The sequence below is a fragment of the Papaver somniferum genome, chromosome 1 (genome assembly GCF_003573695.1).
Source record: "Papaver somniferum cultivar HN1 chromosome 1, ASM357369v1, whole genome shotgun sequence".
Lineage (NCBI taxonomy): Eukaryota > Viridiplantae > Streptophyta > Magnoliopsida > Ranunculales > Papaveraceae > Papaver > Papaver somniferum.
In genome coordinates, this window is record NC_039358.1 from 159,957,234 (window position 1) to 159,973,369 (window position 16,136).

Here is a 16,136-nt window from a genome sequence, read left to right on the forward strand (position 1 = left end):
ACTTAGGATTGGAGTTGTGTGCTTCCAAAGTTTTAACGGATTATTTTGCTTCTAAGTATCCACCACTTGATGTGTTTGATTCGAGTATTGTGCAGGTTTACCAAACTGTGGAACCTTTTGAAGTTCTCGAATTCTATGTTCTCTATCCACTTCTGAGTGTAGAAAGGACTAAGTGTGGGGGAAACTTCAATAAAGTGATAGCTTCAATATTTATATTTTGTGCTAATGTTTTTGTGAAGCTGTTATTGCAATTGCAGATTGTTATTTGGAAGGATTACCAAATTTTAGATTATTGGTGTACGGAGGATAACAATAACGTCGGGCTGACGACGTTAAACCAAGCACTTCGTGGGAGGAAACCCATCGATTTTGTATTTCTATCCCTTTTGGTTTTATTTTTCTTAGTTTTGTATATCATATCTTGCATTCCCATTTTAGATTTTACAAAGTCCTAAATCTATAGTGAAAGTTTTGACGAAATGTTCTCGTCAGAAAAATTCTAACTGTGCAGTTGTCACGAAAATAGCTCTCGAGACTTCATACGGAGTCCGATTTGAGTGGTTGACCCCAACTTTTAAATAGGACAGACATACCTTTTGTTTCCAAAAAGAAAATATGAATTAGGAGTCTGTTAAGTTGGAGAGATAGGCCTGGACATTTGAGTTTCGGTATTTTTACAGAACTTTTTCAGATTGCATGTCAGTCGGACCATTTATCTAAATACTGTGACCTTTTGACACGTTATATAAAAGACAAAGGCGAGCAACTTTCGTTTAGGATGTTTTTCCTAGTTCCCTACCCATTTGTACAGTTTTTTAGTTTTTCAGGGCCGTTATGTCAGAAATCAGGATTTTCGGTTTTGAACATTGAGGACAATGTTGAGTTTAAGTGTGGGGGAGTAGTTAAGCATGTTTGGATTGCATAAAAAATAAATAAATAATAATAATACTCTTTGATTTCTTGCATTTCTTAGACTTCATATTTTGGAGTTAATTATGAGCTATTTAGGATGACACTCTACACCTTTTTAAGGTTGAAAAAGTTCATACGACTATAGATTGAGTCCCATTTTGTCATTCTAAAATCTTTAAATTTATACGTTCATAATTGAATGCAATTGAATGAGAAATTAAGTATGGTAGTCGTTTTAAAGATTCATCCTCGCAATTAATCATTACTGAATCACTTTCTTTTAATTTTTGCAGTTATATGTTTCTCTAAAGTGATTTGGTGGGATCCTGATACTGCCGTGGATGTTGTAGCAAGGTAATCATTGGTTGAGCACATAAAGCCCCATAGACATTTGTCTTACACTCATAAAGAGTAAGCCTAAAAATAAAAATAAAAAATAAAAATAAACAAGGCTCCTTTTCATTTATCGACACTAATAAATGATAGGTCCGGAATTGCGGACTAATCATGGTCGATGAAACAAAAACCATATCATCATTATATAGCAAGTCAAAAAGACTATTGATGAGGTTCTTGGCACTTGGATAGCAGTATGTGTGAAACGTTGTCCCTGTCTCCGTCGCCTAAACAAGCGTGGAACGCAGGATCCAAGGCAACTATCATGTACTTGCTGAAAAGGAACATGCGCTTAGAGTATCTAATCATGTGGTAGAGTTAAATGGGTGCTTCTCTCAACTATTGCGCTATAAATAAGAATCTTTTGACGACATTCATGCAAGTATTGTGGGTAACATCTTTCACTTTAGTTAACATTTGCACACTTCACTTTTCTATTTCCATTTTCTTATCTATCCATGCGATTTGAGTATTCGAGTATTGTGACAAACGTTGCAACAAATACGGTGACTATCTTAGTAAAGTTTTGCAATCAGGTTGAATGACATACGTAAGTAATTGCTTATGTGTGATGATTGGAATGTATGTGGGGTGTTTACAGCTAAAGAACATATGCAAGCTAATTATTTAGCTATTACTTTGTATCTATCCTTAGTGGTTCTTCCAAGGCAAGAAATTGGAGTAGGTTTTGTTGGTATACCTCTTGTAAGCCCTCACGAGACTATAACTCGTCCACTAGGGACACCTACGGGTTTAAATGCATGTTATTCATGTTAAGAGTAACCGTATCCTCACGACATGGAGTTGTTGTATTTAAGATTAGTTTTATATAGTTTTCTCGAGGACTATCAAAAGCTAAGTGTGGGGGAATTTGATAAGTGCATAATTCATATGATTTTAGTATCCGTTCCATACCTGTTTTAGCTATTATTCTTGCATATATTCGTATTATTACTCTTGTTTTTTCTTATTTGACTCTATTAGGTGAATCATCCAAAAAGGAGATACAAAGTTCTGAAAATATCTAAGAATAGAAGTATTCCAAGTATCCAAGTGCCCAAGTCCAAGAGAAGTGGAAGAAGTGCGACGAAAAGGAGCAAAACGCTCAAAATCAAGAGAAGGGACAAAGACCGATCTTAACTCATTCAAATTAAGGATTTCTCATCATCATCTTGAAGATAATTGAAAGATAAAAAGAATTCAAAAATAATGAGGTCATTCCGAGTTCGGATGAAGAAATTGTGGCCAAAACAAGCTTTTAATGAACACCGAAGACAGTAAAGTTCGCGGACGGGTTTCATACTTTAATTCCGAAATTTTATGCTGGAATTTGAAGTTCGCGGACTGGGTTTGTGAACTTAGCAAGTGGAAAACGTGTATTAATACCTTGGAAAGCCTAAGGTCACGTTTGGGAGTCTTTATGTCGTATTTTCGGGTCGGGTTCTTGATCCGAACTAAATACTTGATGACCAAGCAATGTAAACCTATAAAAAGGTATTAGATCATGGAATCGACAATCTCATATTATACTTTTTTTCTTAATTAATATTTTAGGGTTTACCCCTTTAGGGAGAAACCGGGTAATTGTGCAATCATGAGAAACTAAATCCTTTGTTGATTAAGGATGAATTCAATGTTACAAGAGTGAAGCTTTATTAATAATACAAGTCTATTTGAGGTTTTAATCATCATCATTTGTCTTTACCATATCTAGGGTTTGTGAGTGATTCTTAGATTGATTTGGGATGCATACTAGATTAGTCTATTGATTATTCTATTGCTAGTATAAGTTATGAGATAAGTAATCGTCGATTAACTCTCTACACAAGTAGAAATCGCGAGACCTTACAGAGGGATTCTGTGGAGCAATCGTGTGTGAAGACAACACCAGCAAGTAAACCTTGATCTAAGAGTTTAACTACTAGGATCAACCTATAAATTCACAAAGCTTAAGGAGTTCGATTGGATTACACCTTGAGTGATCTACTACTTGGTGGTTCGTTGGATATAGTCTCGTAGTCGAGAACTTCCGTATCCAGTGATTGAAGGAGTTTTGGGGATAACACTGATCTAGCTGTTATTCCACGGTTGGTGATGAATGGTTCTTATGAAACCCCCAAAACCCCCTTTGTTATTTACTTTATTTTGCTATTTCAAATAACCTATCAATTACACAGCTCTCTGTGGGAACGATCTCTTACTACCGCTATATTACCAGTTAATTAGTGGGAAATATATTGATTAATTTGTTGAGCCTACGACAACCCATACACTTAACAATATATGTAGTTCAATATATGTTGAAAAAGTGGGGGTACAACAACCACACTAATTAGGATTAGTTTTGATCACTAACATTGACAAACATGCTTGAGATAGCAACGCATGCGAGTTCGACCGAGCAGTTCTCTAACAGTCTCCCCCTTTGTCAATTTTAGCGACAAAACTATCAATACATATGAAATACAAAAATAGATAAATAAACTTTTGTAGCTCTTCTTCCACATGCCTAATATTCAACATTACTCGAAATCTTCGTCAAGTACTCCAATGATTCCAAAGGTTGTAAGTTTAGCATCATCGTTGTTGAAAATCCGTAGCTATAACAATGAGAAAACAAGAATTCTCAATCATTGTTATACAGTGTCATAGTATTATTATACAGCTTCAAAGTCCAATTGTATCACAACTTCGACAATAATACTATGGTGATATGTGTCACTCCCCCTTAGTCAATACTCCATCTCACATGGAAACCACTCCCCCTTACATAATGATCCGAAAACCATATATATTTGTAATGTGAACCACACATTAATTCTCCCCCTTTTTGTCAATAAAATTGGCAAAGGTACGAAAACGAGATCCTAATGAAAATTTCCATAGAGACATTTCATGACCAAAAGTAAGCACATATCAACTTATTTATATGCAATCATATAGCCGAAGCTAAATGCTTTCATAAAGGAGTTTATAAAGATAAAAGATAACCCCTATAATATTCCACAGACGCACTCCCCACAAAGATTTGCCAATAAAGCACAAGTTAAATTAAGAACTCTCCCCCATAAAATGTCATTCCCGAAAGAACAACAAGAGCGACCTTAATTTTATAAGAAAATAAGGATTTCTTTTGACACAACACACTAAGAAACCTGACAGAAAATCAATCTACCGAAACAAATGTAGAATTGAAGTAAACACTTACTGGAGTTTCAAACTCAATTTCCCAAAAGATCGAGATAAGCACGGGGGCAAGAGTCATGAAAACAACTAATGAACCAAAAAACACCAATACACTGCCGTAAGTGTTGAAAAGTAGCATTGTCTAATGGTTTGGAGAGAATATCAGCCAACTATTGTTCGGAAGGCACAAATTCCATATTTATGATACCATTTTCATCGATATCTCGAATAAAATGGTACCTTATATCAATGTGCTTTGTTCTTGAGTGCTCAACGGGATTCTCAGTGATTCGAATCGCACTCGAGTTATCACAAAAGATCTTCATTATTCCAGTATCAATTCCATAATCAGCCAACATTTGTTTCATCCATAGAAGTTGAGTGCAACATGAGCCAGCAACAATATATTCACCTTCACATGTAGACAGGGATTGTGAAATCTATTTCTTGCTATGCCAAGCCACAATATTCAGTCCTACGTAGTAGAAACCCCCTGATGTACTTTTTCTGTCTTCCACACATCCCGCCCAATCAACATCTGAATAAGCAGAAAGGTCAGTGTTAGTATCAAAAGTGTAAGATAGACCATACCCGACAGTGTGATTGACATATCGTATGATCATTTTTGCAGCGGCAAGATGAGATTCCTTTGGATTAGCCTGAAATCTAACACAACAACCAACACTAAAAAAATATCAGGTCTAGTAGTTGTAAGATTGTTGATGGTGGTTTTTATCTTAGGGTTAAAATTGTAAAACCTTACATCTGATGTGATGTCACTCTGTAAGGAAACGAAGCCATGAGTGTCCACCTCTTCACTGGCACATTTATTGAGCAACTCAATATTTTCTTATGAAATTTACCCAGAATGGTGCATGTGGAAACAATCCCAAGTATTCTGTAAATTTTGGCACCTTGCCTACATTCGATTAATATAAGTTTCTTTGAATGCTTCCTGTGCTATGTTCCCCGGTTGAACCCTTAATGTTGATATGGCATGACAATTTGTGTTCACTCGCAACAGAGTAGCACGAATTTCCAAGTATCAAGGATGAGGTCTTTGCATAAGGTATTCAATCAGAAAGCATGCTGCTCTCTGGAAATGAACTTAAAAGAACTCTGTGTTAACATATAGAATTCAATCAATTATCCTGACTAATTTGCAAAAGTTAGGGTTTTTGCGCCTTGCGCAATATATCATACCTCGCTTGTCGAAATTAAGCCTAGGAAAACTAGGTAATTAATCCGCCATGGATTAGAAGGTGAAAAATCTTGCCCAGAATCAGAAAACAAGGAGCTGCAGGATAGGAGCAGCAACAAAGGGAGGCGTGGCCATGCCTTAGGCCAACCAGCGCCATTGGCCACGCCCCATCCTAAAACGGCCCCATCTCCCTCAACCAATCAGGTTGTTCTAAAGCCGCCACACTCACACCAGAAGTGTAGCCACGCCCATGCTTGGCCGACCCATCTCCTTCCTACCGACCAAATCAGGTCACTTTAAAATACGCCACGAGCACTAGAGGTGTGGCCGCGCTTTATGTTTGGTCGGCCCCTTTTCTTGACCAATCAAGTCACTGTAAACTCGCCACCATACATTAAAGGCCAAATGCACCCTGCCGCGCCACCATACTAACTGGCAAGCCAAACGCGCCTTGCCACAACAACATATTAATCGGCATGCCAACATGCCACTCTGCCGCAGTAACATGCCAATGTGCCACAAATGACGCCACTACGCGCTAATCCACTTTCTGTTCCTGGCCAATGTCATAACGGACTCAATTAGGATTTCATGATCGAAACAAGACTTTTACTTTAGTAGCATTAGCTGAAACCCTAATTTTTGGTCATAGTCCACAACATGCCACGAGCCACTTTAGCCTTGGTCATGCCGCCAAGCCCTAACTTTGGCCACGACGCCAAATCCTAGCCTTGGCCATGCCGCCAAGCCCTAACTTTGGCCACGATGCCAAATCCTAGCCTTGGCCATGCCGGCAAGCCCTAAATTTGGCTACGGTGCCAAATCCTAGCCTTGACCATGCCGACAAGCCCTAACTTTGGCCACGACGCCAAATCCTAGCCTTGGCCATGCCTCCAAGCCCTAACTTTGGCCATGACGCGAAATCCTATCCTTGTCCATGCCATGCGCCACTAGCATCATCGTGTCACTGACATACACGAGCCATGCCGGCCATGCCACATTACCACTGGCGTACACCAAAACACCACGCGCCATTATCAGGCGCAAACGCAAGGTAGCCATAATCAATGGCTACGCTCCTTCATGAGATGCGATCTCAGCCATCGAAGTTCACCACCGAACTGACAAACCTGTGGAAAGTTTTAGGCGACCAGCCAAAATGATCCTAATAGCATTACATACTATTATCCTGCGGTAAGTCCCATGACTTTGACTTGCCACACGTAGCAAAGTGCTACATGTTTTCCACGAAAACACTCGAGACATCAAACATGTCACAAACTGGGAGATGCTCATCAGGGTATTGGTCTGGCGATTTACAGCGTGCGGCGTGCAATGCTCCCGTTACAAGAAAGTGTCATGAAGCAGGACAATTAGTGGTGGTAAAAAGTAAATGTGTAAACGAATTCACTTCCTTCATCATGGAAGCATAATGACTGACGGTTACACGTTGCTCTATTCTTCCACCACTCAATCGTTTTCACTTCCTACAAGACCAGGGTACGTTTCAATATGACTTGTATAAGTAGGCCTCACCTATTTTCACTAAACGATAAGTTTTTGGTCGGCAACAACATAGTATCCAGAAATCACCAAGAACTGATAGCTTTTCACTTTGCAAGCCAGTTCCACTTTCTGATACAAGTCATAAAACAAGCCACATCTTCAGAATGAACCATTCTGGTCTCAACACTCTCTTCGCTTCCCTCCCTAATACCAACCCTTCACTTTATGGTCGAAGCAAGCCTGGAATGGCCATTTCTTGGTTTAGGCCAGGATTGTACAGATTGATCTCTCGAATCAAAAGTACTCCCGTGCAGTGCATTGTTTATGGTTTAGATTCGTTTTCATCTACACACCCAAAATTACCAAAATCACCAGAAACGGTTCTCACCCACAAACAAAGATATAAAAGGCTACCAATAATGGATCGATACAATTTTTGATCCACTTTTACTCCTTTCTCATCTCTGTGCAATTTACCAGTAGTAGGCATAGGTGTAAGTTTTGGAGTTGACTTATCCAGACCAAACCTTGAGACAAGATCCTTTGTATATTTTTCTTGGGATAAGTAAATTTTATTCTTATGTTTTTGAATTTGTAATCCTAGGAAGAACTTCAATTCACCAACATTGCTCATTTCAAATTCTTTAGCAAGAGAGACTTGGAAATCCTTTGCAAGTTTTTCAGAAGTTGAACAATAGATGATATCATCTACATAGACTTGAGCAATGACAACATCTTTCCCACCCCATTTGGTAAACAAAGTTTTATCAGCTCCCCCTCTTGAAAAACCTTTCCTAATAATAGAAGTGGTAAGTTTTTCGAACCAGGCTCTCGGTGCTTGTTTTATCCCATATAATGCCTTTTTGAGCTTAAGAACATGATCTGGGAAATCAGGATTTTCAAAACCCTTAGGTTGAGCGACATAGACTTCCTCCTTTAAAATTCCGCTTAGGAATGCAGATTTTATATCCATTTGGAACAACTTAACCTTAAGAAAACAAGCATGGGCTAATAATAGTCGAATGGACTCAAGGCGTGCCATAGGAGCAAATGTTTCGTCAAAGTTGATACATTCAATCTGTGAATATCCTTGAGCGACAAGTCTGGATTTATTTCTGAAAATTGTGCCAAATTCATCAGACTTATTCTTGAATATCCATTTAGTACCAATAATATTAATATTGGAGGGATAGGGTACAAGTTCCCATGCGTCTTGTCTTTGAAATTGATTTAACTCTTCATGCATTGCATTCACCCAAAAGGGATCGCTAAGAGCTTCATCAACATTTTTTGGTTCTACTTGTGAAAGATAACAACCAAAATTTCAAATATTTTGAAGTTGTCCTCTTGTCTTAGTTGTAGAATCTCTTTCTCCAATAATACTGTTGGGATCATGATTCCTTTGAACCCAGAGGTGTCGTCGACGTGGAGGGACACGTTCTTGTTCGTCAGGAATAGCCTGATTAGTGCTCTTCTCCTCGTCACTAGAAATATCAGGATCAGTAACAGTTGGGATAACTTCAACTGAATATGGGATTTCTTTGACTTTCTCAATTGTCTCAGTTGGAGGCAATTCAACAGGAGGATTATCATGATGAAAATTACTAATATCATCGATGATAACATTAGCAGATTCCATCATGACCTGGGTTCTGAGATTAAATACTCGAAAACCACGACTATCAGAAGCATAGCCAAGAAAGATACCTTCATCACTTTTGGTATCAAATTTCCCTCTATGTTCTCGATCTTTTATAATGTAGCATTTACTTCTGAACACTTTGAGATAGTGCAAGTTGGGTTTTCTTCTGTACCACAACACATAAGGAGTGTTTAGGGTTTTAGACCGTAGGTAAACACGGTTGATCAAATAGCATGCTGTAAAGACAGCTTCTCCCCAAAATCTTAATGGTAAGTTTTTGTTATGAAGCATTACCCTGGCCATATGATTTCCTGAATGTTCCTATTTTTTCTTTCTGCAACTCCATTAGCTTGAGGAGTGATGGGTGGTCAATATTGTTGAATGATCCCCAGTTCGTCACAAAACTCAAACACCTTAGTGTCCTTGAATTCAGTTCCACGGTCACTTCTAATTTTCTTTAGTTTGCGACCTTGTACGTTCTGGATTCTTTTAACAATAATCTTGAATTCACCAAGGGTTTCATTATTATGAGAAATAAATGCAACCCCAGTGAACCTGGTGTAATCATCTGCCATCAATAAAGCATACTTCTTACCAGCAACCGTGGGTTGTTGAATTGGTCCGAAGAGATCCATATGAGTTAAATCAAGTGGAGCTTTAGTGAGAATATCTCGAGATGATTTATGGTGAACTTTCATTTGTTTATCCTTTTGACAGGCACCACATACACCATCAATCTTTGCATTGATTTTGGGAACGCCTCTAACAAGTTCTTTGTTAATGATCTTAGTTGGAAGACGATAATTGATGTGACCAAAACACTCATTCCAAAGATGTGTAGATTCCACCTTAGTCAAATTGCAACAATTACCGAACTGAGTATCCAAAAGATAATAGTTATTTTTACTACGAGTTTCCTGAAAAATTACTTTCCCAGTTTTGTCTACAATGTCATATCCATTTGCATTGAAAACAACTCGATGGCTTTTTTCACAAATTTGACTAATAGAAAGAAGATTTGCAGTCATACCTTTTAAGTATACTACATCATGGGTTTCAGGTACGCCGGGTAGTTTGATCGTCCCTTTCTTGCTTGTGTAGCAACAACTTCCATCTCCAAATGTTACCGGTCCTCCTTCATAGTCGTTTGAAGAAACAAACCATGTGAGATCACCTGTCATATGTCTGCTACATCCACTGTCAAGAAACCATTGAAAGGGTGATGTTGATTTTAAAGCAAAAGCTCATATACTATCAGTACTTTCCTGTTTAGGATTTCATGTTAGTTTTGTACATCTTTTTAGTGAAGCAACCAGTTGTATAGTTTTCTTATGAAGATTACTTGCAACTTTCAGGCTCTTTTGGAAGGATATACAAGTATGTTGAAAGTGATTGGAATAATCACAAAACAAACAAGGGCCGACATCTTTAAGCTCGTCTGAGCAGTTCTGAGTCATATCAGTTTCACAACATCTGAACGTTGTTTATCATCTGACTCACGATTGTTCTTCAGAGAAGAACAACCGGAATTATTCAGATCCATCAAAGGAGTTTTGATAGATTTCAAATCCTTAAGTATTGTGATTTCTGCAACAAGATCAGAGTTGATCCGGATTTGTTCATCCAACTTTTTCTGGAGAATGACCAGTTTATCAGAACTTTTTCTGCGATTGGATTTTAATCCTAGTGAAGATTTTCTAGAGACTTTACTGTCCATATAGTCAGATCGTTTACAAATACAGACTTATAAGGTCTTTAAACGTGTTTGCCTGCTCTGATAACAATTGAAAATGCGGGGGTACAACAACCACACCCATTATTTCGATTAGCCATCTGTATGGACTAACTCTAATATACTTTCAAGAGAATCAAATAGACTCAATTTTAACAAAGTATATCAAAGAGTTATATCTCTCTTTCTCGATTCAATACTTACTCAAGCAAATAGAAATCTGCGAGTCTAATTGAATACGAGAGAAATCACTTGAACGGTACCAAAGACCAATGTTCAAGTATCAATCAATTTCAATCAACAACCAAAGGTTGGATTTCCCAATTGATTGATTCAAACGCACAACCTGTGATATTTCAATTATAAAGATAAACAATATAATGCAGAAAATAAATAACACAGACACCAGAAGTTTTGTTAACGAGGAAACCGCAAATGCAGAAAAGCCCCGGGACCTAGTCCAGATTGAACACACACTGTATTAAGCCGCTACAGACACTAGCCTACTACAAACTAACTTCGGTCTGGACTATAGTTGAACCCCAATCAATCTCACACTGATCCAAGGTACAGTTATGCTCCTATGTCTCTGATCCCAGCAGGATACTACGTACTTGATTCCCTTAGCTGAATATCACCAACAACTAAGAGTTTCTACGACCCAAAGTCGAAGACTTTAATAAACAAATTTGTATCACACAGAAAAGTCTACGGTAATAGATAAATATGTCTCCCACAGAAATACCTACGATTTTTGTTCCGTCTTTTGATAAATCAAGGTGAACAGGAACCAATTGATAACCCAGACTTATATTCCCGAAGAACAGCCTAGAATTATCAATCACCTCACAATAATCTTAATCGACGCGACGAAAGAAGATATTGGGGAATCACAAACGATGAGACGAATATGTTTTTGATTACTTTTATATCTTACCTATCGGAGATATCAATCTCAATCCAATCGTTACGATTGTACTCAATATGATATAATCAGCAAGATCAAATCACACAACTACAAGAAAGTAGTATCGATTTGGCTTCACAATCCCAATGAAGTCTTCAAGTCGTTAACCTACAGGGTCTCGGTAGAAACCTAAGGTTAAAGGAGAATCGACTCTAGCTTATACAACTAGTATCACACAAGAGGTGTGAGGATTAGGTTTCCCATTTTCTAGAGTTCTCCCTTATATAGTCTTTCAAATTAGGGTTTGCAATCAATGTTAGCTTAGTAACAAAGCATTCAATATTCACCGTTAGATAAAAACCTTTTTAGATTCAAGCTAATATCTTTCAATCGTTAGATCGAAAACTTAGCTTGTTACACACAAATGATATGCTCGTTTTAGGTTTGTGTAACCGTACCCAAACATGTACATTTGTTGGTTCAACAATAGTTAACCAAATGGTTATCCATATGAGCACTTTCATATCAACCATGTTCTTCTTCACCATAACTAGTTCAAATGACTCAAATAAACTAGTTAGAGAGTTGTTCATTTGCTTAGATCTTATAGAAGTATGCAAGACACAATTGAAGCAAAAACGATTTGATTCATTCGAATCGATTTATGAACTTTATAGCCACGGTTTGCAAACTTGCATTCCTTAGTTAATATAAGTATAAGTTCACGGATAATTGTTTTTAGAATATAACCAACCTAAGTACGCGGACCAGGTATGCGGACTTAAGTACCCGGAATGAGTTTCTAAATAGTTCACAAACTCCAGCAGATCTTCTCGGGAAGAGAACCTCCGACAGTACGCAGACTAGGTTCGCGGACTCCGTTCCGGTTTCCTGAGGAACAAAGTACACAGACTTTAGTTCAAGGAATAAGGACTTATACATGTATGTGTTACCACACAATGCTTATATCCAACATTGGTTATATAATCTAAACTCTTATTTCCAACATTGGAACATTCTTAGAGGACGTTATATAGTTGTTATTCACAAACTATTTTTCGTCAAAGCCATTTTCAAGTGATTGAAATATAACATGACTTTCATCACTAGGTAAAGATGAACTTGGCCAAAGCGAAAGCTTACCAACACATATTTCGAGAAATAGAAAAGCGAGATAAACTCAGCTCGAAATAGCAAATGTGTATAATCAAAGTCTATATAGCAAAACGACTTTTGTCTCAAGATAGGAGATAGAGCAGATAGACTTTTGAGTGATAGATAAATTCAAGTCTCCACATACCTTTTAGTCGATGAAGTTCCACCAGTTCCTTGAGTAGTTCTTCGTCTTGTATGATGATCGCCATGGAGTTCTGAGCTCAACTACACTTTCTATCCTAGTCCGAGACTTAGCTATAGTAGACTAGAAATTAAGACTTATAGTTTTTATCACTAACATTGACAAACATGCTTGAGATAGCAACGCATGCGAGTTCGACCGAGCAGTGCTCTAACAGGTTTTCATCTAATGGTGAATACTGAATGCTTAGTTACCAAGGTAACATTGATTGCAAACCCTGATTTGAAGACAATATAAAGGAGAACTCTAGTAACTGGGAAACCTAATCCCCACACCTCATGTGTGATACTTGTTGCGACTAGAGTCGATTCTCCTTTAACCTTAGGTTTTTCCAAAACCCTGTAGGTTAACGACTTGAAGACTTCATTGGGATTATGAAGCCAGACCCAACTATTTTCTATGTAGTTGCGTGTTCTGATCTTGCTATTTTCTATCATGATTGAGTACTATCTTCTCTAAGATTTGTTTGTGATTCTACAATATCTTGTTTCGCTACCATATAATTAAGATTATTGTGAGGTGATTGATATTTCTAGGTTGTTTTTCGGGAATATAAATACAGTATATCAACTGGTTCCTGTTCACCTTGATTTATCAAAAGACGCAACAAAACTCATAGATTTATCTGTGGGAGACAGATTTATCTATTCAATAGACTTTTATGTGTGAGACAGATTGGTTTATCAAGTCTTCGACTTTGGGTCGTTGCAATTCTTAGTTGTGGGTGAGATCATCTAAGTGAATCAAGTACGTAGAGTCATGCTGGGATTCATAGACGTAAGGACCGCAATTGTACCTTGATCAGTGTGAGATTGGTTAGGGCTCAACTACATTCAAGTCCGAAGTTAACTTGGAGTAGGCTAGTGTCTGTAGCAGCTTAATAAAATATGTTGTTCAAATATGGACTAGGTCCCGGGGTTTTTCTGCATTTGCGGTTTCCTCGTTAAGAAAACTTCTGGTGTCTGTGTTATTTCTTTTCAGCATTATATTTGTTTATATAATTGAAATATCATAAGTTGTGTGTAAGTTCAATCAATTGTGAATCCAACCTTTGGTTGCTGATTAAATTGATTGACACTTGGATATTGATTTTTGATACCGTCCAAGTTATTTTTTATATTCAACCGGGCTCGCAAATTCCTATTTGTTTGATTGTAGATTGAATTGAGAAATTGAGATATAAATCTTTGATATACTTTTATTAAGATTGAGTCTGACTGTCTAGTTGATTCTCTTGAAAGTATATTGGAGTTAGTCCATGCAGACTGCTAAGAGAAATATTGAGTATGGTTGTTAGACCCCCGCTTTTTCAGTAACCACTCTAATCAATCTTGCCAGAAGATATTTATGAGTCGTTGACAAAGGCTCTTATGTTTAATATAAAAAACTCCTTTGTATGGTTAAATCAATTTAAATATTGATTACCGAAATAATCAGTTTCTAGATTCGTAATAAATCAATATATATCTCAAAGAGAATTTATAAAGTGATTTCGATCTCACACAACTAATCAATTAAGTTTACCGAAGATACGCCAATTCTAGCTGGATTCCAGCCGATCAAGGTTGGTGCGGTAAATTCACAAGATACGAAAACTAATAAGAATTTTTCGTCTTCAAATCTTCTATTGCCTTCAAAAACATGCACACCAACACTTGAATCCTCTTGTGATCAATCACACAAAAAACGGAGTTTGTTAACAGTAGTTATCACAAGATGTCTTTAGATATAACAACAGTTCTAAAGATCCCGTCGATACTTTGATCTAGTCTGAGTGAATCTTATATCAGAAGAGAAGATTCTCAAGAATAAACAAACTAGGTACAATCGAAGTTTCGACAACCGTTCGTCAATCAAATAAATAATCAGAAACTAATAACACTACAATTATCTAGTTTCCCACCAAAGGTACTCGTAGAGATTCTTGATCCCACAAAAGTATTTAAACGAGTGTTCATAAGAGATTTCACCTAATTAGGATACTTTCCTCTCTGAATAGACGGCTCCACCAGAAGCAACAAGAAATAAAGTTTTCCTGGCTCTTAGGATAGTTTGCTAGAAACGCAAACTTAGGTATTTATAGACCAAGGTTGTTTGGACACCAAGGAATTTACAAAACCGAAATTATTCTTAAGATATGCAACAAATGCCAAATTCGGTTTTCCTAATTCCAATAAATGTAGTCCAATATTTCTGAAATCTCTCATAGAAAATCTCCAATTAGTAAATGCACATTACTAATTATTTTTTACTCTCTAGAGATATGCATTAATTGTTGGTAATTAAAGCACATAAAACCAAAAACCTTAATTAAAAGATTCTCAATTTATTTCGGTACATGATCACCTTGAGCATCAAGGAATATATTTGAACAATAAATGATAAGAGTTATGTACATGTTCAAATATGTCGACATCATGAATCTTCTCATCTTGGTAAATCCTTAAACCCTAATTCACACACAGCATGAAGAAATATGTGAACCACAGTTTTAGATCATAAACCTACTATATTATAGCATGATGTGATCGGATACAATAAGATTCCCAAGATAGGTTGTAATCGGTTATGAGACCGGTTACACCTTGCTTCCCGAAGTCGTCATGTGACTGGTACACTTGCTTCCCAAGGTAATTATATGACCAGTAACACTTTGCTTCCCGAGGTTATCATGTGATCAATTACCAGTAACCTTAATACATCATGTGACCGGTTACACTTTTATCCAAATTTTTTATGTGACCAGTTACATCTAGAATCCCAACATAACATGTGATCGGTTACATTAAGTGACCGATTCTAACTAGCTACTCATTATAGGCCCTGACCAGTAATACCTCAAGTCTTAACATAGTCAAGATAGGTTCTACCACTGTCAACTCCATTGTTCATCCAAAAAAGATATTCAAAGAATAACAAGACCAATCATGATTTCCCTTTCGATTATGAAAACAAGTTCATATATCTACTTCCTAAAACTAATGTAAAGATAAATAGTTTTCTAGGATGAAATCATACCTATACGATGCACACATAATCAACTAAATATATACAATACATTATGTCGATGTCGTGTTTACGAAGTTCCAAAAGATAAGTATTTATACTTCGTACTATGCTTCCTTCATACTTTTATCATACTATTATGTACAAGTATGATAGGTGTAGAATTACACCCTATTTGCTTTCTTTGCTATTTTTCTTGTGAATTATGTATTTTACACTCTGGAGTCGCACGGAGGAAAAGAAGAAGAAATCACCCAATTTGAGCAAAAAGGGCAAAATTGTCATTTCATG